This window comes from Sceloporus undulatus, chromosome 4 (assembly GCF_019175285.1).
Source record: "Sceloporus undulatus isolate JIND9_A2432 ecotype Alabama chromosome 4, SceUnd_v1.1, whole genome shotgun sequence".
NCBI classification, from domain to species: Eukaryota; Metazoa; Chordata; class Lepidosauria; order Squamata; family Phrynosomatidae; genus Sceloporus; species Sceloporus undulatus.
In genome coordinates, this window is record NC_056525.1 from 156,718,552 (window position 1) to 156,743,220 (window position 24,669).

The window sequence follows — 24,669 nt, forward strand, 5'->3', positions numbered from 1 at the left end:
GTTAGTTGCATAAGACAAGACAGAGAAATCTAGCAGCCTCACTCTTCAAGGATACATCCTTTATTCTACCTTCTCACATATTCTTATCAGTGAAGCACCTGCTCTTTTTGTACTTGCCTTCTGGGATTAGACTAAAAACAAGAACTTTCTTGATGATGGTATCCCCCAGAAACATTGCCTCTGAAGAATGGCCTGAAAGCTCGCTGCATTATTGGGAGGACTGTGGGAAGAAATGATTGCTCAAGGCCTTGTCACACTACACAATTATTGCACCGTAATCCACTTTAACTGGAATGGCAGCAGTATATAAAAATGTGTATTCTGTAATTTGGTGAAGTATTAGCTCTCTGTGGCTGAAAATTCTAAATGCTTCTCCTTTTACTGCAAATATCAGGGTTCCATAGAATGTTGTCATTATAGTTCTATAATTATGTAATGTTAAATGGTCCTTGACTTTCATTTTATTTTGTATGTTTTTCTTCTTGAACCCACACCCAGTGAGAATGTAAGCAGAGCTGTACTGGATCAGATCAACATCCTATATTGTCTGGTATTCTGTTCTCACAGTAGCCAAACCTATGTCCCTAGAATCCCCATGAGCTGACTTCCCTCCCACTTAGATTCCTGAACAAACTATCTCCATTACTGGGAATAACATAAACCATTATGATTAGTATGCATTGGTAGCCTTATCTTTGCCAAATATATCTAACCTGCTTTAAAGCTGTTTAATACGCATCTATCATAATCTCATGAAGCAAATTCCACCGTGTAACTGTGCTGTATGAAGAAATATTTTTTCTTTGTCAATCCTTAATTCACCACTATCCGATTTGATAGGATAATTTCATAGTACTATGAAAGCTGTGCTATACATCTTCCTCACCCGATGTATAATTTTTATAAATCTCTATCATGTCTCCTCTTAACTATCTTGCTCCCCAAACTCTATAGTCTTAAATATTGTGTTCTTTCTTCATAGATGAGGGTACTACTATCTTTGTATCATAGTGGTTGCTCTTTCCTGCACCTTTCAATCTTCACAATATATTTCTAAGGTGCACTAATCAGAACTGTACACATGCAATTGCACCATATATTTATAGAAAGCCACTGCAGTTTGAGTCTCCCTTATTCAAAATGCTTGTGACCAGAAGTGTTTTGGAATGTATTTATTTATTTATTTATTTGAATATCTGCATTTGCATATACACACATAATAAAATATTTTACAGATGGAATTGAAGTGTAACCCAAGAATCAGCCCTCTGTCACCTCACTGTGACTCTGGTATCAATTTAATATCAGAAGGGATGCTTTAGGCAAGTAGCCTAAACAGGAGCTCTCCAGTACAGGAAACCAGCTATGCCATGTTGAATGCAGCCTGGAGAAAGCCAAAGGCTCCCAAGCTATTATGGGATCTGTCCAGTATCAGCATAATCCCTAGACTATGGAGAGGTTATAGTGAGCTAGATCAGGAGATTGTTTGAATATCACCAAAAAAGGGAGTTTCCTTCTGGGAACAAATCTCTTTTTCTCTAGGAACATTTATGCTGATTGTTCAGTCATTACTGCATATCCCAACCATTCCTTTCCCCATTTAGCAATGAGGTAATCCATTCACTCTGTGAATACTGCCCTGGGACGTGATTTTGAGTATAAATGTAAGCTTATGATTTTGAGTATAAAAGGCACTAGCAAGTTCATCTGGTTTGAAGCAAGACAGAACTTCTGACTTCTACTAGATTCCTCAATAAACCAGCTATCACCACTTGAGCAATCTCAATTGCGGATACCCTCAGATCAGAGCTACACTTCAGGAAAGGTAGTATCACCTCTTAACAACCCTCAAAGACACTCTTTCACCTACTTTTGCTTCATTAGTTCCTGTGTGCACATGAGTATGTGTGTGCGTTGACTATTTCACTAATAAAACTGAGGCTGAATAGACGGCCCTTTTAAGCTGCCATCCGGGCAGTTTCGGAGTGCAGCATTCATATACCGCATGTCCTGAAGACACCCTGAATCTGCCAGGAAGTTGGGCTCAGGTGACTGCCCAGATGTGTGTCTTCAAGGCACTCCGGCCGCATGCCACCATGGGACCATGGCAGGCCAGGAAATTTCACCTTTTCTGCAGCCTAAAAGGGAGTGGACCTTTGCCACTCATTTTTCAGCTGGCTTCAAGGTAGATTGGGGTCATCGCGTGTGTTTGCTGCAGCCCCAATCCATTTGCCTGGGAGGGTGGCGCTAAAAACCACATGAAACCAAGTTGGATGAAAGGCCACAACTTTATTAGCAACAACAAATCAGAACAAAAGGGTTGGCACAAAGCATAAGGTCAGGATCTGAAGCATCAACTAACCCCACAGTTAATCGATAAGCAGCATACCTGGTGACCGCCAGGTGTTGAGATGACCTAGGGGCTAAGGAACGCCATCTGGCCACCATCACACCAGACGCTCTCTTGTTCTCAAAGCCCCTAGTCATCGGGTAGCTTAACCATGTTGTGGCCCCCGCAATGGCCACAATGCATGACCAGCTCGCCCCCGGGTCCCTATTGACTCCCAAACCCGTGTTCCATAGCCCTGGCATCCAAACCAACCAGATCCTGGCCTATGCTGCCACCCCAAGTTGTGACAAAAATCCTAGCACCCTAGTGGAAGGTGGGTGGGAGAGCTGAGCGGCAAATGGCTGCAGGGCCTGGCCACATGGCCTATTTAAAGGCCAAGGCTCCACCTCCTCACCTCATGGTGAGGCTCCTCCTCCAGGGTAGCCCAACCAATGAGCTGCCCTGGAGGACTGAAGCCTCACCATAGAGACTTCCTCCGCCCCTACAGAGCGGAGCGGGCGGAAAGGGTGGGCCCTTCCGCCCGGTGACACCAATCAGGGCGGAGGACGGCCCCAACCCAGAAGTTGGGGCCAGGGAGCCACACCGGCTCCCAGCGGCAAAGCGGCTGGCCTGCACAGTCAGGCAGCCACATTCTTCAAAAGGGGTGGCTTCAAGCTGCCCCTTCCGGCCCATCTGTTTTTCCCATAAGAAACCTTATTTGGAATTGCCACTGGGGTGTTGTGTGGTTTGGACCCAATATATAAAGGGTAAGATCTCTGGCTGAGATCCCAAGCCAAAGTATACTTTTAATTGAGCTATCTTAATTTCCCTATTAAATATTATTTGTGGGTGCCCTCCTGGGACACCAGTTTTTTAGGTAATACAAATCTAAACACAAAATTAATTTATGTTTCATATGCACATTATACATACAATACACATAGATAATTATACACAGTATTTTAAAATAAGTTTATATTTGAAACAAAAGTTGTGTGAACTGAACCATCAGAAAGCAAATGTGTTACTATCTTGGCCATCCATGAAAAGGTTTCAACTTTTCTGGATTTTGGAATTCTGGATAAGGGAGCTCAGCCTGCATCATAATAGCAATTCTATTTTCAGTTGTGTTCCTAATGAACCCTAATGTGAATTTGCCTATTTGACAGCAGCTGTACACTGAACTGAAGTTTTCATTGAGCCTCAAAACCTTAGTTGTCATCAGTGTTAGCATACCTTACACACACACCCCAACACACACTGAATATGGGTTTTCATACTTCATATCTGACATCTGGAATGCACATGAGAGGTCACAATGACCTGTGGAAATTAGGTAAGAGGTCACCCTGACCTAAGGATATATGGGAGACCTAGATAGCATTAAAACAGTAAATTAATTTACTGATCCACTGCACCCTCCCCAGATCTTTGAAGTTCCTCTCTCAATGCAGACTAAGTATGTTACATCTCTAAGCAATTAAATACAGTTGTTTCTTCCCTTATGCGGGGGATCCATTCCGGACCCTCCCCCCCGCGTAAGGAAAAAAACACAGATGTTCAAGCCCCAGTCCAGGGAATGTCCATAGATGTGCATGATGCACGCGCCATTGCCTTTTCCGGCATGTGGTGTTGCTCCTTCCGGTGCAGCTTCCAGCTTCATACATGGGCGCACTGTATCATACCTTTCAGGTCACCCCAGGCTGTGTCCCTATTTACCCTTTCTGTCTGACTATCCAAAGGTTGCTGCAAATCCTATCAATCTTTTGTTACTCTGAAGTTTAAAAATATCAGCCATTCCAGTGTCCTTTTGTTAATTCCATGGGAAAATTATCAAAGCTTTTGTGACACCATGGAATAGCATCAATAGCATAGCACCTTGGGGCTATGACATAAGCTATAAATATGACAGATATAGCCAACATGCTCACAGTTTGTTCATGGACCCCATGTGCACATATGGTCACTCTCAATCATTGTTATATCCTCATACACTTCTGAGCCATTCTCCATCTTCTTTGAGCCCCTCTCTTCAGGGCTGGTAATTATCATCCCCTCTAATTCTTGGTTTCTTGGCATCCAGCCTTTCATATCTTTCTTTCTGTTAACCATGAATCATTCTTAAGGTTGCATTGGTTTTGTTTGTTTGTGTGCACCGTTGCACACTGCTAAACAAATCTCTCTTATTTTTTGAAGCCAGAGTCTCTCTATAGTTCGTACTAGTATATACAGGTGAAAAGATCCCAAAGATACTCTACTCTCAACAGGCCTCCTTTTGAGTTATAATTTCTTCATTGCTGACACTGCTGGTGGAGACCCCCCCCCTCCTTCCCCCTTTTAGAATAACACCAGTCGCTTTAATCCCCTAAACATCATATACATGGAATTTGACTTTTCCTTTTTTTTTTTTTTTTTTTGTCTAGATGTGCATCATTTCACACTTGTGGATAATGAAATCTGTGGTGCGGTACAGAGTGCCAAAAAGAGGCGCCTCCCTGGTCCTCTCTTTGCTCCACAGGAGCACCGCAGCACCAAATTGTGCGGCGTTGCTGGAGAGCAAAAAAGGAACGCCTGGAAGTGGCTCCTTTTTGTGGTGCCGCTACGACGCTGCAAAGCGCCAGATCCAGCACAGTGATGTCACAGTTGCACCACCTCATCTGGAAGTGGTGCAGCTGTGGTGTCGCCGTTACGCACTCCATCTGGTGGGTGCGCCCGCCCTCGTCACGTGCAAGGGTTGCCAGGCGTGTGGGCACTCTGCCCACTAGGCAACCCTCGCACATGACGAGGGTGCCGGAAAGGCCCGTCTGTTCCGGGCCAATGTTGTAGGGATGTAGAGCTGGGTTTGTACCAAACCTGCATTGAAGAATGAAGCATTTCAAGTTTCCTTGCCACTGGGAGAGAGTCTGATATTCCAGGGGTTTTTTTGGACTGGGGGAGATAACATAGAAAAGAGCATTTTTGAACAAAATATCTAGTTTCCTGCTTTAAAATATTGGGTTGTGAAAATGATTTTTTGAAAAATAAAAATCTCCCAGTGCTAAAATTCTTGCTACAGTTTACTGTTTTCCCAACAGTTATACCTCTGTGCGTCAAGATTCCTTGCCTTGCTGAGCAAATGGAAATTTGTGAGGATTCTTTGTATACCCAATTAGATCTTTTAGTTTCCATTTCCCTAGTATACAGAAAAAATTCTTGAGTTCTTCCTAATCCTTTTTTTCCATCACACTAAAGGTTTTATAACTGATTATCATACCTGGCCACTCCACTGCTCACCCTGAACTCCAGATCATTGAAGAACAAAATGAAAAACACAATTTCCAAAACAGATCATTGGGTCAACCCACTGTTTACATCTCTCCATTGCAAACATTTATTCCTGGTCTCTGTTTTCTGTATTGAAGCTGTACTTTAATCTACTTGAACCTCTCTTCTAAGCCCATAATTGCTAGTAATTTTGATCAATTTCCCTGAAGAGTGTTTGGGGGATAATTTGTAGGATATTGTGTGATTAGCAAGTATGATTTGCTGCTGGAATCTAAAACAAAACATTGCAGTGTAGCATGCTCTCATTCAAGGTTCCAGCTAACCAGCCAGCTATGTCTTCTTCTGCATATTCCATTCTATCCCTCCTCTTGTACATTTTCTTTCTCCACCACTTCTTTGCCAACTGACGACATCCACTGTTCATTGGAATGTTTTGACATACCTCATCCTCTTAATTTTTTAGTGATGTTTGGTTTGCTGCTTCTCTACACTGACATTACTTCCAAAACCTCCCTATGCTTCTCACTATTTACAAATTGAATTCACTGTTAAGATCTAAGCTGTTATCAAAAGGGGTGGGGGGTTGTGTTTTCTTTTACTGTAAAATTTTCTTTCTACATGAGACAACAGAGATAATAAACAAAATTAAAATAATCATAATAATTGTTGATTTGTCCATTCCCAAAAGATTTTTCCAAAACTTATATCTTTCATAGGCATAAATATACACATATACATAAAAATTAAATTACATGCCCTTCAGCTATCCCAACTGCCAGGGACAGTCATGATTAATCCTCTGCTATCCTACCTTTTCAGCTGTTTTTAAAATGTCCTGGTTTCTCTCTCTTTTTCCCACTTTCTCTTTTTCTCTTCAGCTCATTTCAATTGCTACAAACTGTGGTCAAAGTCAGCAAGAGGATAAGGACAGGAATAGGAAGGGCCTTGCCTATCCTAGTAGGCTTAGGCTATAGCAAACTGTTGCAGCCTGTCCCAGTTTTTATACTTATCTTCCATTAACTTTTCCCATCTTAACCTCATTCTGATGTTGCTTGGCCACACATGCTTAAATTTTCATCTGCAAATGTTGGAGGGTATTAAATTATACAGCCTCTTTTTCAACTCTCCCTACAATCACATGCCTGAGTTGGTACATCAAATCCTTATTTTCATTCCATTCCTTTTTTAACATAATAGAGGCTACAATAATAGTCAGGTTCCATTTCTGATGTGGATATTTTTTATTCTTTCAATGTGGATGAATAATCCTAAATCCAAGGCAGAGGGGATCCCAACATACCAACAATTATAGTTCCTGAACCTTTCATGTGCCCTATTCTATCCAATTTACGTTGGATTTGTACCTGGATAAGCAAATTTGTGCAAGTAAGGGGCTTGACAGATGGCCTGACTGTGCCACCCCTGGGAGCATGGGGTTGGAGATGTGGCAACCGGATGCCACACCCCCAACCTGTTCAAAAAAGGAGCCGTGAAATGCTGCTTATATTCCTGGTGCTACAGGGTCGCCATAAGGGCCATGGCACAGCCTTATGATTCCCCTTGTGTGCAACACCATGTAAGCGCTGTGGATGAGCAACGTCAACATGGCATGCACCATCTATATGGGTGCACACCAAGATGGTGCCCAGGGCATGTGGTAGGGTTGCTGAGCACCTAAACACTGAGCCCTTGCGCAACCCTAGTCTGCGATCAGGCTGGCACAAAGTGCCAGTCTGTATCGCCCCTAAGTTGGAAAGAGGATTGAGGGAAACTGCTGGTTGATTTTGCATCAGAGTACCATCAGGATGTGCAGAATGTGAATGTCTGACAGCATTACATTAATCTCAAAAGAAATGTACATTCTACTGAATACAACTTGCACAAAACAGTCACACAAAATTGTCAATCTGATTAGGCAAAATCTATTTAGTTGCAAACAAACCAATGATTAATCCAAGCCTGTAGTTGTATAGTGCACAGAAGATATGGCATTGCTCTTAAGCCCTTCTCAAAATATGCATGTGCTTATACATTAACACAAAGTAGCAAAATGGATCTAAAATTGATGAACAACTAGTATCATTGCATATTCATCTGCAATGAACATGCATATGACTAGCATCAACATTTATGAGCCAGCCAGCATCCATTTGTGGGAATGCTTTTTTGGGGTGGAGTGGTGGAACTAGAGCACTGCCTGCATAGAAAGTGTTTGGAAATGCAAAATTACCAGGCATCCTGTGGGCTAGCTGTAGATATACAGGAGCAGATGGAGGAAAAGCAGAAAACACTGCAGAAATAAAGGGACAGGTTTTGTAAATGCTTATATTTGCAAAACTCACAAAAAACCCATTTACAAAAAGTCTAACTTTTAAATTCGTTTAGTTCAATTGCATTTTGCAGAAGTTTTTTCTCCAGTTCAATGAACACCAAGCTGAGCTAAGCACTAGAAAAATATGGCTTGAAGTTCATGTTATTAACCTAGACAAAATGAGGGGGAACAAGTGCTTGAAAAACAAAAGACGTTTCCCCAGTCTCCAAACTCTTACACTTTAACATTACATGAAATAAGACATACCAGCAGCAATGGTTTCATCTCAAATAAACCCTTAAGGGTTGCAGCTTTGGGATCTGATCCTAAAATCAATGCTTTGCACACAGAATTCATCACTGGATTTTCTTTTTTGTCAACAAGGAAGAGAGAGATATAGTCTTGGGCCATACAATAGCATATCCTCCAATGTCCCAGTTTGGTGGGGGGGGGGGCAGTGCTGATTAATCATTTGCCATCCCACTTTTACAGGTGCTTTTAATGGATCCCAGTTTCTCTCCCTTTCTCCTACTTTTCCCTTCTGTCCTTGACTTATTTTCATTGCTGCAAACTGAGTTCAAATTGCAAGAGTAGTTAACTAGTTAACTCTTCAGGAAGGAGACGAGAGGGGATAGAGCACAGGCTTGCCCTTTCCAGTAAAGTCAGGCAAAACAAACAAGCAAGCAAAAAACAATTTCTGTATCCTCTCTTTCTCTCTGTGACATGGGACTCTCAGTCATTTCTTGAGGTAAAACAAAAAGGAACACATACTCCTGAATAGTGCTGGTCTATAACCATAATACAGATTTATTCTATTCACCTTCTGAACAATAGTAGAAATGGAGAGCCATGCTGCTCTGCACTAGAGATCTCTCATTCTGTCAGGGGGAGCTGGATAATGGAGTCCAGGCTCCCAGCTGTCCAGAAACATCAAGGACTGCAAATCTCATCTGAACTGTGGGTAAGATTAGAAACATGTACTAGTTAATGGCATTAGGATTTTTGGTTTGTTTTCCTACTTACATTTTGTGTTTGTGTCCGGAGGACAAGTTGATCTTTTATGTAGTGATATCCTTTTGCTCTAGAAGTCCTTTAGTTAGAATAAAGCTTTTCTTTAAAGTACTCTGCCTCTTGCACTCCTTTTTCACATGCCTTAGCTTGGTTAGTTCTTTCTTAAGTTGTCAAGGGAAAGTGTCTGTGGAATTCCCCAGCAAGTCCTGATGTGTTTCTAAGGAAGGAGAAGATAATTCATCAATTGGTGGTAGCGTAAAGGTTTATTTTAGATTTTTAAAAGGGAGTCTCAAGGGGTCTCATCCAGCTCAGCAGAAGTGGAGGAGACCCAAAAAACCTTCCCACAGTGGCTTCTCTGTTGACAGAACATCAGAACAGAGGTGAAGATAACCTAAGGTTTGAGAGAATGTTCTATCATAAATCCCCAGAATGGTAAAATATAAATGACATAAATAAAAATAAATAATTAATAATAACTAGAGATGGTGAGAAATATACACACACACTTGGCGAAACTGTACATAATGAAGGGATTGTGAATCAACAAGTTTTTAAAGCAATTTTCTTCTCACCATGAATAAGATCACATAGGGCCCAAACAGACAGACCAAAATAAAGCTGTTTTGGGTCACTTTGGAGGTATGCTGTTTAAATGATATGTGTATCTTGAGAGGCCAGCAGCTGCATCAAAGCTGTGTTCCAGTTCTTAGGACTGGAGCATGGCTTTGGAGTGGCTTCTGGCCTCTTAGGATACATGCATAATTTAAACAGCATACTTCCAAAGTGACCTGAAGCAGCTTTATTTTGGCCTGTCTGTTCAGACCTATAGTTTGCAATGTCTATTCACAATCTGCGACTTATTCTGCACAAAAATCACATGAGGCTGATATGCATAGAAAACTGCAGTTTCTGGGCAAAAATCATCTTTTTCTGCATATAAAGCAACATTTCATCACAGGGTTGTTGTTGTTTGTTGTTGTTTGGCAGGTTTTTGCCCCAAACTCTGAACAGTCTCATAAGTCCACTGACACTTGGAAAATATGTCTTCTTAAAATATTTTGAAATATTTATTGCATCCTTAAAAGATACTCCATAACAGCTCTCAAACAGGCCACCTGACTGACGGTCAATGGGTTGATGCTGCCAAGATAGGCAAAGTCAAGTCAGGCCATGTGTGATGATGTCCTGAGCATGGTTAATTTACTTCTAAGGATGACAAATCCCAGAATATGGGGCAAAATCTCAGAACAATAGAAATATATCTCAATTGATGTCAGACCCAGTGATATGATAAAACATAGGCCAGACAGATGGTCTGTCATATTAATCAAGGGTAGTTGACTCAGTACACAGCAGAGAAGCTCACATATAAGAGACCTATGACCATTAGCTTTATATTTATTACTCATGAATGCCTCTGGCTTCCAAATATATATGTAATATAGCAATAGCAATAGGATTTACATTTCTACACTGCTTAATAGTGAACTCAGCACTTTCTGAGTGTTTTACAATTCATAAGCCCATTACCCCCAGCAAGCTGGGTACTCATTTTACTGACCTACAAAAGGGTGGAAGGCTGAGTCAACCTGGATCTATCTTGAGATCAAAGTCACAATGTTTTAGCTGCGGTTCCAGCACTTAACCACTGTGCCACCAGGGCTCTTTGTATCAAGGGAGTACTTAATAAAGATGGTGGCAATCTCTGCCAGCTATTTTACTTGAAACATTTCTGAACCCTATTACATATCTCTGTTGCTGCACTGGGAAGCTGACTTGGCCAGCCAGTGCTGGCATTGTATTCTCAGGCAAAAGGGCCACACTTCTAGGATTTCTTAGGTTGCATTTTCCCCCTTCTTCACTATGGACTTCTATGTAAACTGATCTGATCTATCTTATTGTTATCTCAAGTGCTTGCTAAACAAATAAGCTAATACATCCAGTATTTCATCTACTGCAGAAGAAGCAAAACAGAGACACATTTCTGAAATGGGCTAGCTACCCACTGCTCATGTGAAAGCATATCAAGCCCCTAAGTGTTGCTGTATAAATCTCTTTTGCTGGCATTTTCAAGTGCACAATTTGTCATCTGATACATTTAATGAAATCCACAGAACATACACGGCAACACATTTGTTAAGTGCTAATATCAGATAAGAGCTTTCATCAAGTAAAATCATCAGTAACACAGCATGGCACAGGAAATACTAAACAATGAGAAATATAATAGAAACCTTCTTTACAAGACTCATGATAGCATGAAACATGAAAAAAAATCTTATTGATAACAATTTAATAGTCACAAAATACTATACCCATATTAATACATTTCTATTGTTCTAAAGCCCTATGAAATGTAATGCATTATCCATAATGTGGAAAGTACATTATGTATGATGTGCCAACCATAGTTGCCCACCGTTGAGCTATAGGTCTCTATCTGTTTTATCTAGTTACACACCGGCATACACTTTGGTTATTTTATGAATACATGTTTTATCTTTAGAGGTGATAAAAAGAAATGCTTCTTTACATACCACATAGTTAAATTGTGGCTTTAATATATGGTGATGACTACCAATTTGGGTTATTTCAAAGGGGCTTGTGTACATTAATAGCTATTGTTTAGGATGACTAATATCACTAGACAGTACTATGTTTCTGTATGTATGAGTTGCTGGGAAACAAAAGAAGTTGCATTCAGACCCTGTTGGAGGGCTTCCTAGATGCAGTTGGTTGGCCACTGTATGAACAAAAATAATGAATTAGATATGACTTTGTTCTGATTCATCATGGCTCTTGTACTGTTCTTTACTTGAACAAAGTGGTATCCACACACACTCACAAAATATTTCTTTCTTTTAGGAGTTTCTGGTCATAGCAAAATGACAGATTAAATGGTTACAGAATCTCAGGGAGTCAAGGTGGAAGTATGCATAGCACAGAAAGTAACTGATCTAGGAAATTCACCATATTCATGCCTGAAAACATTACCATTCCAAAGCACAGTTCCCTATTGTATGGCAGCAGGTTTTCACAAGTACCTTATCTGACAAGTAATATGCCTTATTAAGTGGTCTGATCCCAGGTCATATGGTCTAAATCAAACCATTACTCCCAACTTCAATGGGTCCATTGATTTAATGGGAATATGAAAGTCAAAACTTATGTAATATCCATTGATTTAATGGATCTCATCTAGCTAGGAGTGAGCTTTCTGGAGACATTTTTGCCATTGTCATTCCAGCCAAAGCAATGATCTGTGAATGGCCAAGGAATATGGAATATAGTATTAAAATATGGAGGCTGGACAGTAATCTACTGTTCATTCCCTGCTCAGTGTGATTCACATAACATAAGGAAATACTATTAGAAGGAGCAATTTTCTTTCTTTCTTTCTTTTCTTTCTTTCTTTCTTTTTCTTTTAAACAACAGGGAATCTCAAACAACAATGGTTATTGGTGGGTTTTGTTGTTTATTGTTTATTTTATTTTCAACAGGCATGGACTTCTTATATTTTTTGCCAACAGGCATGCACTTCTTATGCTTTTCTTCATTTGAACAAAGGAAAGACTCTACTCACAATGCATTATGTGCCAGCTAGTTGCTGTTCTTCTCAGACCAAGGGATACTTTAACTTGAAAGGTAATCAGCTGTGCTACATAGGTGATTTTTTACACCTATTTGACATTTTTTCATTCATAAAAGGTATGTGAATAACCTTAACATATAGCTAGAAATATATTTTGCTCCAGAAAGGGATACCCTATGCACATGGGAATGAAATTTTGTGCAACAAAATTGACAAATTCTGCTTTCCACACACACATACACACACAAAAGGCCATACTTTGCCATCTTTATTGGTACATTGTGCTATTTAACATAACCGGCATGTATTTCTTTATGTGGAGCAGAACTTTTTGAGCATGTTAATTATTAAGATGAAGGAACACTTAATTTGAACTTCTCCTTCAAGTACATTTCTTTTCATAAATTTCCACTGAGATTTATAAAATGGAACAGCAGTTTTGAAAAAAAAAGTGTGTGTCTGTGTGATGAGAATTCTAAATGAGGGCATCCCCACACAACCATAATAGAAGCAAGTATGGCTTCATGTACATAAACAACAGATAAATGAGGCAGTTAAGTTATTCCTCAACTGTGCCACATCCACTCCTTTGTATAATACCCTTCATGCAGACAACTAGATATCAAAGAAAAGAAATGGGACTTCAGTAGGCATTTTCAACTTGTCAAAGCTCTCAATTATAGGAACGATCAATGTTCAAGAGCAGATATAGGGAGAGAGAGACTTAAGTGCAGTGAACAGTCACAGAGGACATCCCATCCTTGTACATGAGGTGTCAGCATCTGGTTCACACATGCATTGGCTCAGGAGTGACAGGGAAAGAGGTAGCCAGGGCTGGCCCTAATATTAAGCACCCCCCCCCAATGGGAAACAAATCATGGAACTAGAAAGTGACAAGATAGTGAAGGACAGGGACATAAGAGTACCAAACGGACTGTTTTACATACCCTAAAATTTTCTGCTTGTTTAGAGAACTGGAGGAACAAGCAAACTTGGAATGTAAAATTTTAAGGATGTAAGAAAATGTGGCAATGGAAGGGTGGGAGCATCTTATACTTTAATCAGACAATAAAATGTATCACACTGGCAACCATAAATTATTCTTTTGAAAAAATGTGGATTCATGCTCTCCAACTGTCCCAGTATGACAGGGACAAGCCAAATTAACCCTCTACTTTACTATTTTTCATCTGCTTTTAAAATGTCTCAGTTCCTCTCTCCTCCACTCACTTTCCTTATTTCTTCTCAGCGCAATTCAGTTGCTGCCAAAGTGCAAAGGCCATTTACACTCAGTTAACTGTGTGCAGGGGGAAAAGAGAGGAGGGAGCAGAATCTTGTCCTTTCCTGTAGGCTCTCCTAGCTTTTGTGTTCTTCAATGTTAATAATTTTTTTACCATGTTGACCACACTCTGATGTGACTTGGCCACTTATGTCCCAGTTTTCATATCTGAAATATTGGAGTGAATGTGGATCTTGTAGGTAAGAAAAGGCCTAATTATCAACAACACAAACATATGGCTGTTGTTAACTCCCTCAAGTAACTTTGACTCATGGTGTCTCTAAGAATGAGGCCTCTCCAACAGCCCCTATCCTCAACCTTTTTGCTCAGATCCTGCTGTTAGATAGTATATAGCCCTCCAGATGGAGTATAATTTTACCACATTGTCAAAGGTTATGGTCAATCAAATGGTCATTTGATTAATACATTTGTTATATTTATACTCCACTTTCCTTCCAATAAACTCAAGATGAAGTATTTGGTTTTCCTTTCTACTTTATTGCTAACCTTGAGATATAGAGTAAGCTCAGAGAGATTCAGTAGCCCATAGTCTATTTATGCCTAAACCTCACACGTCCCAATTTAAGACCCTAACCATTCTGTCATGTTGGCTCTTGTTTTATGTTCTGCCTAGCTGTTTTTAGGGATGTAGGCTTTACCTGTAACTTAAAATGAAAAATATACAACCTTAATTTAAAAATAGGTCTCTTGTGCATCTCCCTCCTCCTACAACAATATCTACTGAGGCATATGCTCTTATACTGAGATGTTCTGAATTTCTATGCCTCTGGCCAGCAGAGACATAACAAGACTGGGGCAAAATGGAGAGGCAAGGTGAATCCTAGTTGACATCACAGAGGAATAGGAAGTGAAGACACAATGGCAGCTTTGAGCCCTCAGCAATACAGAAAAACCAACTCTGATTTCAGAAACTCTCGAAGTCTAGTTATTTCAGATATAAGAAGTGACAGACACAGCAATTTTGTTTCACAGCACAGTGTTAACAACGTGTCTTCTATCCATCTGTGGGATGCTTGTGTGCATTTAATTAGGTTTCTTGTTCGTGAGATATGGGTCATCAACACGAGGAACATCAAGGAAAGCAGCATGCTTGGGAGACCTAAATCTCTGAAGCACATGTATGAATAAGAAAAGAAAGATAAAGCAAGAGAGAACTTTTCTGTTGAACAAGGAAAAGAGGACAAAAAAAAAAGGTCTCCTGATAGATAGTAAGGAGATAAAATTATCTGGAATTTACAATGGGAGCAGTAGTCACATGGGGGGGGAGGGGAGGCAACTATGCCCTGACTTTATAATAAGCCCCAGAGAAAGAAAGAAAGAATTCAGGAAGGATAAAAAAAATCTAAGTGTTACAGTAGAGGATTGGTGAAACATACGTCTGCATTGCCCCTTCCTGCACTAACCTCATCAGTGATTGTAGTATCATCCTCTCTTACCATTTTTACTCCCATCTTTCGCCACTTGAAATAATTAACTCTCTTTTGCTTCATTTGAGTAAGCTGACAAATACAGAGAAGGATAGGTGCACATTCACTTCTAAGTCTGATGTTTAAAAGAATAATTTTAATGCCTGATGGAGCATGGTAGACACCTCTCCAGTGACAGAAGATGGCCCACAGGGGCTGTGTGAACAGTTGCTGCCATCTTACCTACTTTCACAGATAAAACTGATGCACTCTTAGGGAAAGAAGACTGTGGTAGATAGAACATAACCTGCAAACATCAGATTAATTGCACAGCCCTACTTATTCTATGTTGAATCTCCCTTATCCAAAATGCTCGGGACCAAAGGTGTTGTGGATTTTGGGGGGAAATGGATTTTGGAATATTTGTGTTTGCATAAACTTACATAATGTGATAATTTGGAGTTGGGACCCAAGACTAAATACAAAATTCATTTATGTGTCATGAACACCCTATGCATGTAGCCTGAAAGTAATTTTATACCATATTTTTAAAATAATTTTGTGCATGGCACAACATTTGTGTGCATCAAACCATCAGAAAGCAAAAGTGTTGCTATCTCAGCCATCCATGGAAACAGTTTGGGTTTGGGGAATATTTTAAATTTCAGAATCCCAGATTAGGGAGACACAACCCGTAGAATGTCTTTGCACAGTGTATGATCATTTTGTGCCAAATGTCAAAAAACATAATTCCTGCAAGACTATTTAAAAACATAGGAATAGTATTCCATGGATTATTTGTTTCTTTTTGATCAAAAATGTTGTCCTTCTGTTCTTGCTTTTTTTATATATATATAAGCATGCTTTGCTTCACTAAAGGAAAAGAGACTAGTTTTATACTGAGGCTTGTAGTGCAAATTGCAATGACCTTAATGGGAAATAAAGAATACTGTTCCTTGCACTCTCACATGCAGATGACATTTTCCCCCACAAGCACTTGAATTGCTTTCTTTTTTAAAGTTCAGGCTAAACTGGATTGTGCCATTAATATGGAAGCCACCAGCATCCACTGAATAAAACCAAGGTTTATTCAGCTTTAGATCTGACACAGTAAGCTGCCGCAAAGGTTGGAAGCAGAAGACATCAGACTGACACCATTCTTGTTTGGCATGCAGGTAATTTAGGTAAATATCAGATGGGAAATAATTCTTGAAAACTTGTGCAAATAGGACTTGTTAGCCTTTAAGGTGCCACAAGACTCTTATTATTTTTAAGCATTTTGTTGAGTGGGGAAGAAGTGTGGGGAAGAAAAAAGGGAAGACTGAAATGTCACATAGCAGAGGACTATGGACTTCCCATTTCTAACAGTCCCCTCAATATTGTTAGGCATAGAAGTTCACTTAGTAAAAAGCAATTAATTTTGAACCTACTGGATGCTTGCTTTCATCACCTGGCTTTTAGCAGAAATGTATCTAATGCATGATAGGAATGAATAAATCAGACACTTTCTCATACTTATCTCTTGCAGATTGTGGTAAAACTGAAGTACAGTTGTCACCCAAGCTAACCTATTTGTTAATGGAACATTTCTATGAAATTTAATGATAAAATATATCTGCCTTCATTCATGAATGTGTAAGCAAGTCAGAAACCAGCATTTTTATTTCTTTAACAATCAACACTATGAGCTGGAGGTAACTTCTTGCCTGTCAAAATCCTTTCAAAAATGTTATTCTCTCTTTCCCTGTGGGCACGAGTTTCCCAGACAACAAAGGAACTTTTAGTTGTTACTGCACACCTTTTAGTGACCCTACTGAAAGTAAAGTTTGACAATATTAACCCAGCGTAGATAGTTAAAGGTTAGCCATATGCTATTCATGAGTGGATTTCTTTTGGATTCTTCTGCTGTGCTGCAACCTGAAATGTAGGATTTTCTTGCACTTTTCATTGCTGTTATTGTGCAATAAATAAAGCTCTTCTTTTACATAGTCTTTCTGGGATTGCTGAGGAGAGGAAAGAGGCAGAGATGGATGCTCTGCACTTAACAGAATATTTAAATGAGTTGCTGAGAGGTCAAAATCAGGGCAGCTATAAATGTCTTACTCATTTATCTCCAATGGGTAAAACAACTTTTAGATATGTGCCATTCTGTCAGCAGTTATCAATCTACTGTAAGCATGTCTCCCTTAAGTGAGTGAAATAGGGATATTTTCTCATAGACCTCCCCCCCCTTTATTTCTGACTGATTAAAAAAGATTTTAAAAAAATCAATCACTCGCATAGTGAAAATTGTACAAAATACAATGAGTGGCTCAATGCAATATTAAAAATGGAAGACATTAAGGGGGGGAAATCATTCCATAGTGTCCAGTAATGAAATGATTGCTTTAACAACAAGAACAACAACAGTAACAACTATTGCTACTGCTACTACTTTATACATGAACTAAAACAGTTGTGTTCAAATATTTGGAAAGATAAGCACTACAATTTCACAAGGGCACATATAGATGGCCTTACTATTTGCCATGTGGTAATCCCTACACAGGCTAATTTTTGTATTTAAAAAGCATGTAGATGTGTGTTGTGTGTGTTAACTGCCATCAAGTTGACTTCAACTTATGTTGACTCTATGGATGGGAGGGCTCCAAGTCACCCTATCACTGCTCAGATTTTGCAGACTCAGGGCTGTATCTTCCTTGATTGACATTGGGCCCGTACAGACAGGCCAAAATAAAACTGCTTCAGGTCACTTTGGAGGTATGCTGTTTAAAGAATGCATGTGTCCTAAGAGGCCAGAAGCCGTGCCAAAGCCACGGTCTAGTCCTAAGGACTGGAGCAAGCTTTGGCGCAACATCTGGCCTCTTAAGATACTTGTGTCATTTAAACAGCATACCTCCAAAGTGACCCGAAGCAGCTTTATTGTGGCCTGTCTGTACGGGCCCTTAACCCATCTAGAATGTGGTCTTCCTCTTTTCTTACTGCCCTCTACCTTGCAAAACATTATAGTCTTTTCATGATATGGCCAAAGTACAAGAGTACCCTATTTGTAAATGCCAGTAGCATGTTTAATTAGTCAAGGTTCAGACAAACCTTTATTTGAAACAGGAATAAAACTTTATTTATAAAAAGATCTAAACAATGTCTTGCATGTTGAGATGGTACATATGTTTGTTACTTTAAGATATTATTTTCGTAGTTGTATTTAGCTATAGTTTCAGATAACTTTCTGAATCTCCAATGACTGTTAGTTATTCTCACATCGTCCGTATACTTAGGTCTGTTACAGACTGCCAAATAAAGCGGCTTCGGGTCCTGAGAGGTATGCTATTTAATGATGCATGGGTCGAGGTCGCGCCAAAGCCACATTCACTTCCTAAGCACTGAAGGGCAGCTTTGGTGCAGCTTCCGGATTCTTAGGATGCATGCATCATTTAAATAGCATACCTCCAAAGAGACCCGAAGCAGCTTTATTTTGGCAGTCTGTAACAGGCCTTAGGTTCTTTTTTTAAACCTACAGCAGCTACCAAAGTTAACTATCCCTCAGGATATGACCCCACAACAACTCCCTCTCTTGAAGTTCTGTTTGTGTAGGGAATCTGTCACTCCTGGACTCTACCCGTACTAGACCCTGTCTGACTAAGTCCCTCACTTCTAGACTTCTACTATAATGGGCCCTATTTAACTCACCCTCTCAGGAACAGCCCTATTATTCTTCTCCAGTCTTCACCATGATTGGATGGCACCAACTCTCTTCCTTTTAGTTGTTACTTGGCAGGCTCATCTCTGCCAGCTCTCCACAGAGCCCAGCTGAAATGAATAGCTTCATTTCATGAGCATAAACAAATGTTCAGGTTCAGGCTACCATTTTTGGACACTGCAAAACTATTTGTTTGGAACTGTGACTTTGCAGAATATCATGACAACTTTACTCATCTGCTGAATGTTCCAATTTCTTAGCGGAGTTTCTGGAATAAGTTTTTCACCTTTTTCTTTTTTAAAAATAGCTAGCTGTGGGGGGAAAAAACACTTTTTTTAAAAAAATCTTAAAACTCTTTCCCCCATATAATCTTTAAGCAATAATTCAAGCTCTTACTCTGGTCTCAGACTAGTCCCATTAGAGCACTTCATTATAAAACTCATGTTTAAAAGTGACTAGCTATGGATTCAGCAAATAAAAAAAATGTACAGGATTTACATGCAGCACTGATGTAAAAGGAGAAAAATAGCACACAGGTGGCACAAGAATGTTCATTTTGAATTTCCAAAACTACCTAAGAAGGAAATGGAAATAACTCCATATTTTTTAAAAAATGAGGAAGTCAGACATCAAGGGTTTGTAGAATGAAAACTGAAACAGTCTATAGCTATGACAGTTAATTTATGCAGGTTTAATTTCATTATTTGCACACAAATCCCTTGAACAAAAAGAGGTACGTTCTGTAAATGTTGAGGAGAGTGTAGCCTATATAAAACACAATCTAAGCAAAAGTTCACTTTCTATAGTGGGCCCTATGCATGTCACACAGGTTACAAATGGCAACCTTTCAAATGTACATAGGATACAGTTTCTTTTTTTGCAATCAGAAATGACTGTGTGCTTTTCAAATATATTGTTCAACTGCAATTCCTATGAACCCTTCCTAATGTCTATGTGGTGTGGGGCTAATGGGAATTTTAGTGTGACAACCAGAGCTTGGGAGTAAATGTATTACAAGTAATAAGGTTTAATATAACTCACTTTTGTTATTATCAATATTTTGCAACAAGGGTACAAACAAATCATGTTTCAAAAGTAACAGACCAATAGGGGGGGAAATTTTACTTCTTTTGGGGCAAAGAGTAATAAAATCTAGTGACTTTCAATTTTATTTTAAGAGGCAATTTAAGTGGGCCCCCATTTCCCCTTTTTCTTATATATCGTAAGGGTGTGTGTGTGTTTATATTTTTTTTTACAGACTCCTCTCCCCAACTGCAATGCCACAATGGCTATGTAGAAACAAGTGCCAGTCCATTTCTAATTTGAGTTCAAACTACTGTTTATGGCCTTTGAAGTCCTTTACATTTTGGTTCTGCACTTTCTGAAAGACTGGATTTCCCTTTATGAGCATGCCTAAGTTTTAAAATCTTCAGGTGGAAGGCTTTATTTTTGTCCCACCACAATCACTGTCATGTTTGCTTAGGGCATAGGGGAAAGCTTTCTTGGTGGCCATTCCCAGGTTGTGCAATTCCTTCCCATGGTCGGTTCAATTCTTCTCCTCTCTCTCTCTCTCTCTCTTTTCCTTTATGCCAACAGGCAAAGATCTTTTTATTCAGACAGGCCTTTGGTTTATTAGTCATGGGACAAAAAGGACTTAATGGTTTGGGTTTTTTTTCATCTCTCTCTCTCTCTCCTTTTTCCTATGTTTTAATTGTGTCTTATATTGTTTCTATTTTGTGTTTTGAACATTTTTGTTGAATTGTTTTTTAAAACTTTTGTACTATATATATATATATATATATATATATATATATATATATATATGAGGCTGGCAGTGTCTTATTTATTATTATTTATTTTTAATTGCATGTAAGGTGTCTTGGTCCATGTTCAAGGAGAAAGGTTTTCAGGGAAGCGGAAGCAAATAAGCAAGACATACAACCTCCCAAACAATAATCAGGATAAATATAATAATGGTGCAAATATTCATTAAAAAGATTGTTTGACAGGTTTACTTAAAACTGGACAGGTGTGTTTGTCAGTGAACTAAGTAAAATATCTGCTGGCTAAGCCAGTACTATTTCTGTATAGCTCCACATCAGTTTATTTTGATACTCTTGTTTCTTTCTTTTTTTACCGTTAGAGATAAAGGAGAATACCAAGTATCCACAGTTCATGTCAAAGTTTACAACTTCTGGCAGGAAGGCAGAGAATTACATCAGTGCTTGTAACACAGGTCATGTACAATTACAGCAAGCAGATTTATTCTGTTCAGCCATTGAGGCTATGCACATCAATTAGTAATTGAATTTCAAGCTTATAATAGCTATTCTATAATGATGCAAATGAGTAATATTCACAGAGTCAGCAGTTTTTTGAGAAATGGACTGTAGAAAAATGTAGACCTTTTTATCTTTCAGTGTAGCATCTCTTTCTCACAAAAGTATAGTCCATGACTTGGCCTGGCCTGTGATGGCAAGATTTATAGATAGATAATAATAATAATAATTTGTTTTATTTATATACCGCTATTCCAAAGATCATAGCGGTGAACAGCAAGTAAGCTAATTAGCAAGTAAGCTAATTTGCCCCCAACAGTCTGGGTACTCATTTTAGCGACCTCGGAAGGATGCAAGCCTGAGGCGAGCTTGGGCCCTTTTGCTGGTCTTGATCTCGCAACCTTGTGGTTTTGAGTGAATGGCTGCAGTACAGGCATTTAACCACTGCGCCACCAGGGCTCCAATAGCTTTGTTTTGTTGGTTGGTGTGAACTCATCCAGCCAAGCATTAGAACCATTTACAAATTGTCTTCAGGTTCATCAACACTAAAAAAATAAGTCAGTTTGACACTACTTTAAGTGCTGTAGCTCCATCCTATGGTACCCTGAGATTTGTGGTTTTACCAGGTCTTTAGCTTTCTCTGACAATGAATGCTGATGCATCACAAAACTACAAATCCCGGAATTTGGTAGGATGCAGCCATGTAAGTTAAAAGTGGTATCAAACTGCATTATTGCTGTAATGTAGATGCACCCAGAAATATGCAAAGAAACATTAAAAAAGAAAGTCCACATATTCAAATCTGTGTCTATTAGAAACTAGTTTTTTCAAGGAAGCACATTCCATATTAATCTGTTGACTAAAACAAGGGCCTACAACAAAGAGAGCTTATTTTGTAGTGGCATCGTACTATAGAATTCCTTCCCCAAAGAAGCTTACTTGGCATCTACATTTTAGTCTTTCTGGAACCAGACAAGGACTTCCTTTTTAAAAAGAAAAAAAAAATCAGGTGTTTTTAGTGCTATTCTAGTTCCACAAACACTTTTAACTGTTATCCTGCTAGTAGTATCAATTTTGTTTTATATGCTAAAGAGTTTAATTATTTGATGCCAATTTTATCTTGATGTTATACTCTTTTTGTACTGGCCAAATGGCCGTAATAAAGTTGTTATTATTATTAATATATTCTTTTGTCTTTCATCTTTTTTGTAGTATCTCTATCATTTATATTTTTACCAGATCATAGCCCAGAAAATGGATTAGTGCAGCACTTTTTAAAATATAATCAATAAAGGAAGGTAGGCAGAGATGTAGTGAGGTAAGATTCTAGGGAGTGCTCTTGAGCATTCACTGTTCATGGTCTGTGCTTTTCACCAAACCTCTTGGCTCACGCCTGTATGAACCAAGAAATCATTTCAGCTCTTACTCTTTCATTACAGCTATGCAATACAGGAGAAGGTGGGAAATTGAGGGAAAGCCATTCTTTAGTAAGGCTCATCTGCCTTTACTGATCTCCCCTCACTGATAAGTTCCAGGAAATGTGTAAAGTAGCAAGACATATTCCTTAGGAACACAAATCCAATTGTGCAGAAATTATGCTGACAGGAGCACATTTTCAACCTCAAGAGTGTTCACGTGAACCCCTTATGGGTTATTATTTTCTTCCATCCAGAGTAAACTGTTTTTCAATACTGATATCCCCTTTTTCCTATACAAGGTCTAGTATAACTCCCAACACATTCACTCCAGTATCAAGAAGTTTTGAGTCCAGACAATACCTAGATGAGAGAAAGCAAACGACTTTAGGAAAGCTCTTTGACTTGTAGGATAGAAGAATGATGGAATATAAATAAATAAACAGCCACATAGGGTTCCCTGAAGCACAGCATGTGGATTATATGAAATGCAAAAATAATTAGGTTCAAATGAAGAGTGAATATATGTCCTGTTTCGAAACTGCAAGGCTATTTGTAATCATATTGCTTCTGGCTATCCAGACCTATTTGGTCTAATTAGTTGCATCACTGCCAGTTCATTAGCTCTTGCAGCATCTGCCTTGATGTGAGGGAACAAATCTGACCATTTATTTAGACAAGCTGCTCACTTAACCTTTCTTTTTTTCTCAACAATGGATAGTCAGAAGCATTCATCCTTTTCCCCCTGGGGTTGAAAGAGATTTGTCAGAGTGGACAGTGCTTGAAAGATGGTTAACTTGTTGGGAAAAGCAATAAATGGTCAGCATATTGCAAGGGAGCACAGTATTTTTGGCTCTAACAACTGCATATTAAGGTCATGCAGGCAGACACACACACATGCACACAAACCACAGACACACACCCCATTGATTTTCTTTCCTTCTACACTTTTTCTACCAATACCAACAGAAACCACTGGAAGAATTGCTGGAAGAATCAGAGAAAGCACAATCAATATGAAATTGTGAGTGCTAGGAATGGAAAGAGTAATTCAAAAATATTCCCCAGAATGGTCAAAACTATGTTTCTGAAGTGTTGAGAAGCCTTGATTAGAAGAATTCTGGAGTGACATGATAACTCCATCGGGGATTTGTTCTATGCAAAATTCACATGTGGTTGTGAAACCAACTTTAGGATTTAATGTGTTCTCACACCTCTCTCTGCCTGTCCTCCATGAATGACAAGAACCTCTCTAGGTGAGATGCTCCAACTCTCCTGATAACATCCAGTATTCTTTCTTTTCTTATTTTTCTTCAAGACAAACTCGTGTTGATTATGCACAAGTATGCACCACATCTCTCCTGTGTTGGCATCCCTTCACTGGCTCCCCCTCCCTTTCCACATTCAGTACAAGCTCCTGCTGTCAACGTTTAAAGCCCTCCATGGGCTGGCCCCTCCTTACTTATCAGACCTTATTTCTCTTCACCTTCCCACTAGGGCCCTCCGTTCTGGTAGTCAAGGTCTGCTGTCCCAGCCCAGGATTTCCTCTGCCCCATCTCGGATTCGCCCCTTTTCACTCACTGCCCCTCACTCCTGGAACCTTCTTCCCCTGCGAGCAAAAGCCATAACTTCTTTAGCCAGCTTCAAAACAGAGTTGAAGACCATCCTGTTCAGAAAAGCGTTCCCAGGCATTGCATAATTGTCACTTGCTATTTGATGTTCTTTTGTTGCCTGTTTTATTGAATCATTTCCTGTATTGCTATATATTTTATATGTATTATCCTACTAGAGAGGAAGGCTAACTCCAACAGGCCTCCTTGGAAGAAGTTTACCCATCCATTAAGAAGCCAAGCCCTCCCTCCAGTCCATCTGCCTTGGTCCAGGCCTCGGAGGTAGAGAGGAACTGCTGGCCTTCATCCCCTTCCCCTCCACCTCTCCTTTCTCCTTTTGTGTCATGTCTTTTTAGATTGTAAGCCTGAGGGCAGGAAACTGCCTAATTAAAAGATTGTATGTACAGCGCTGTGTAAATTTACAGCACTTTATTTATAAAGTGCTGTAAATT

The 24,669-nt window shown here is 39.4% G+C and overlaps 1 protein-coding gene across 5 annotated transcripts in view; it reads right to left on the reverse strand.

Moving 5' to 3' along the window:
- Positions 1 to 24,669, reverse strand: part of CDH12 (cadherin 12) — a 788,808-nt gene that overhangs the window by 586,387 nt on the left and 177,752 nt on the right. The window contains exon 1 of one of the 5 annotated variants that reach the window (XM_042465301.1): positions 8,928 to 9,034. The exons of the other annotated variants lie outside the window; for them this stretch is intronic. The gene's annotated coding sequence lies outside the window, so the exon portion shown is untranslated. Of the gene's footprint in view, positions 1 to 8,927; positions 9,035 to 24,669 lie in introns of those variants that run through there. 5 annotated transcript variants of the gene reach the window in all.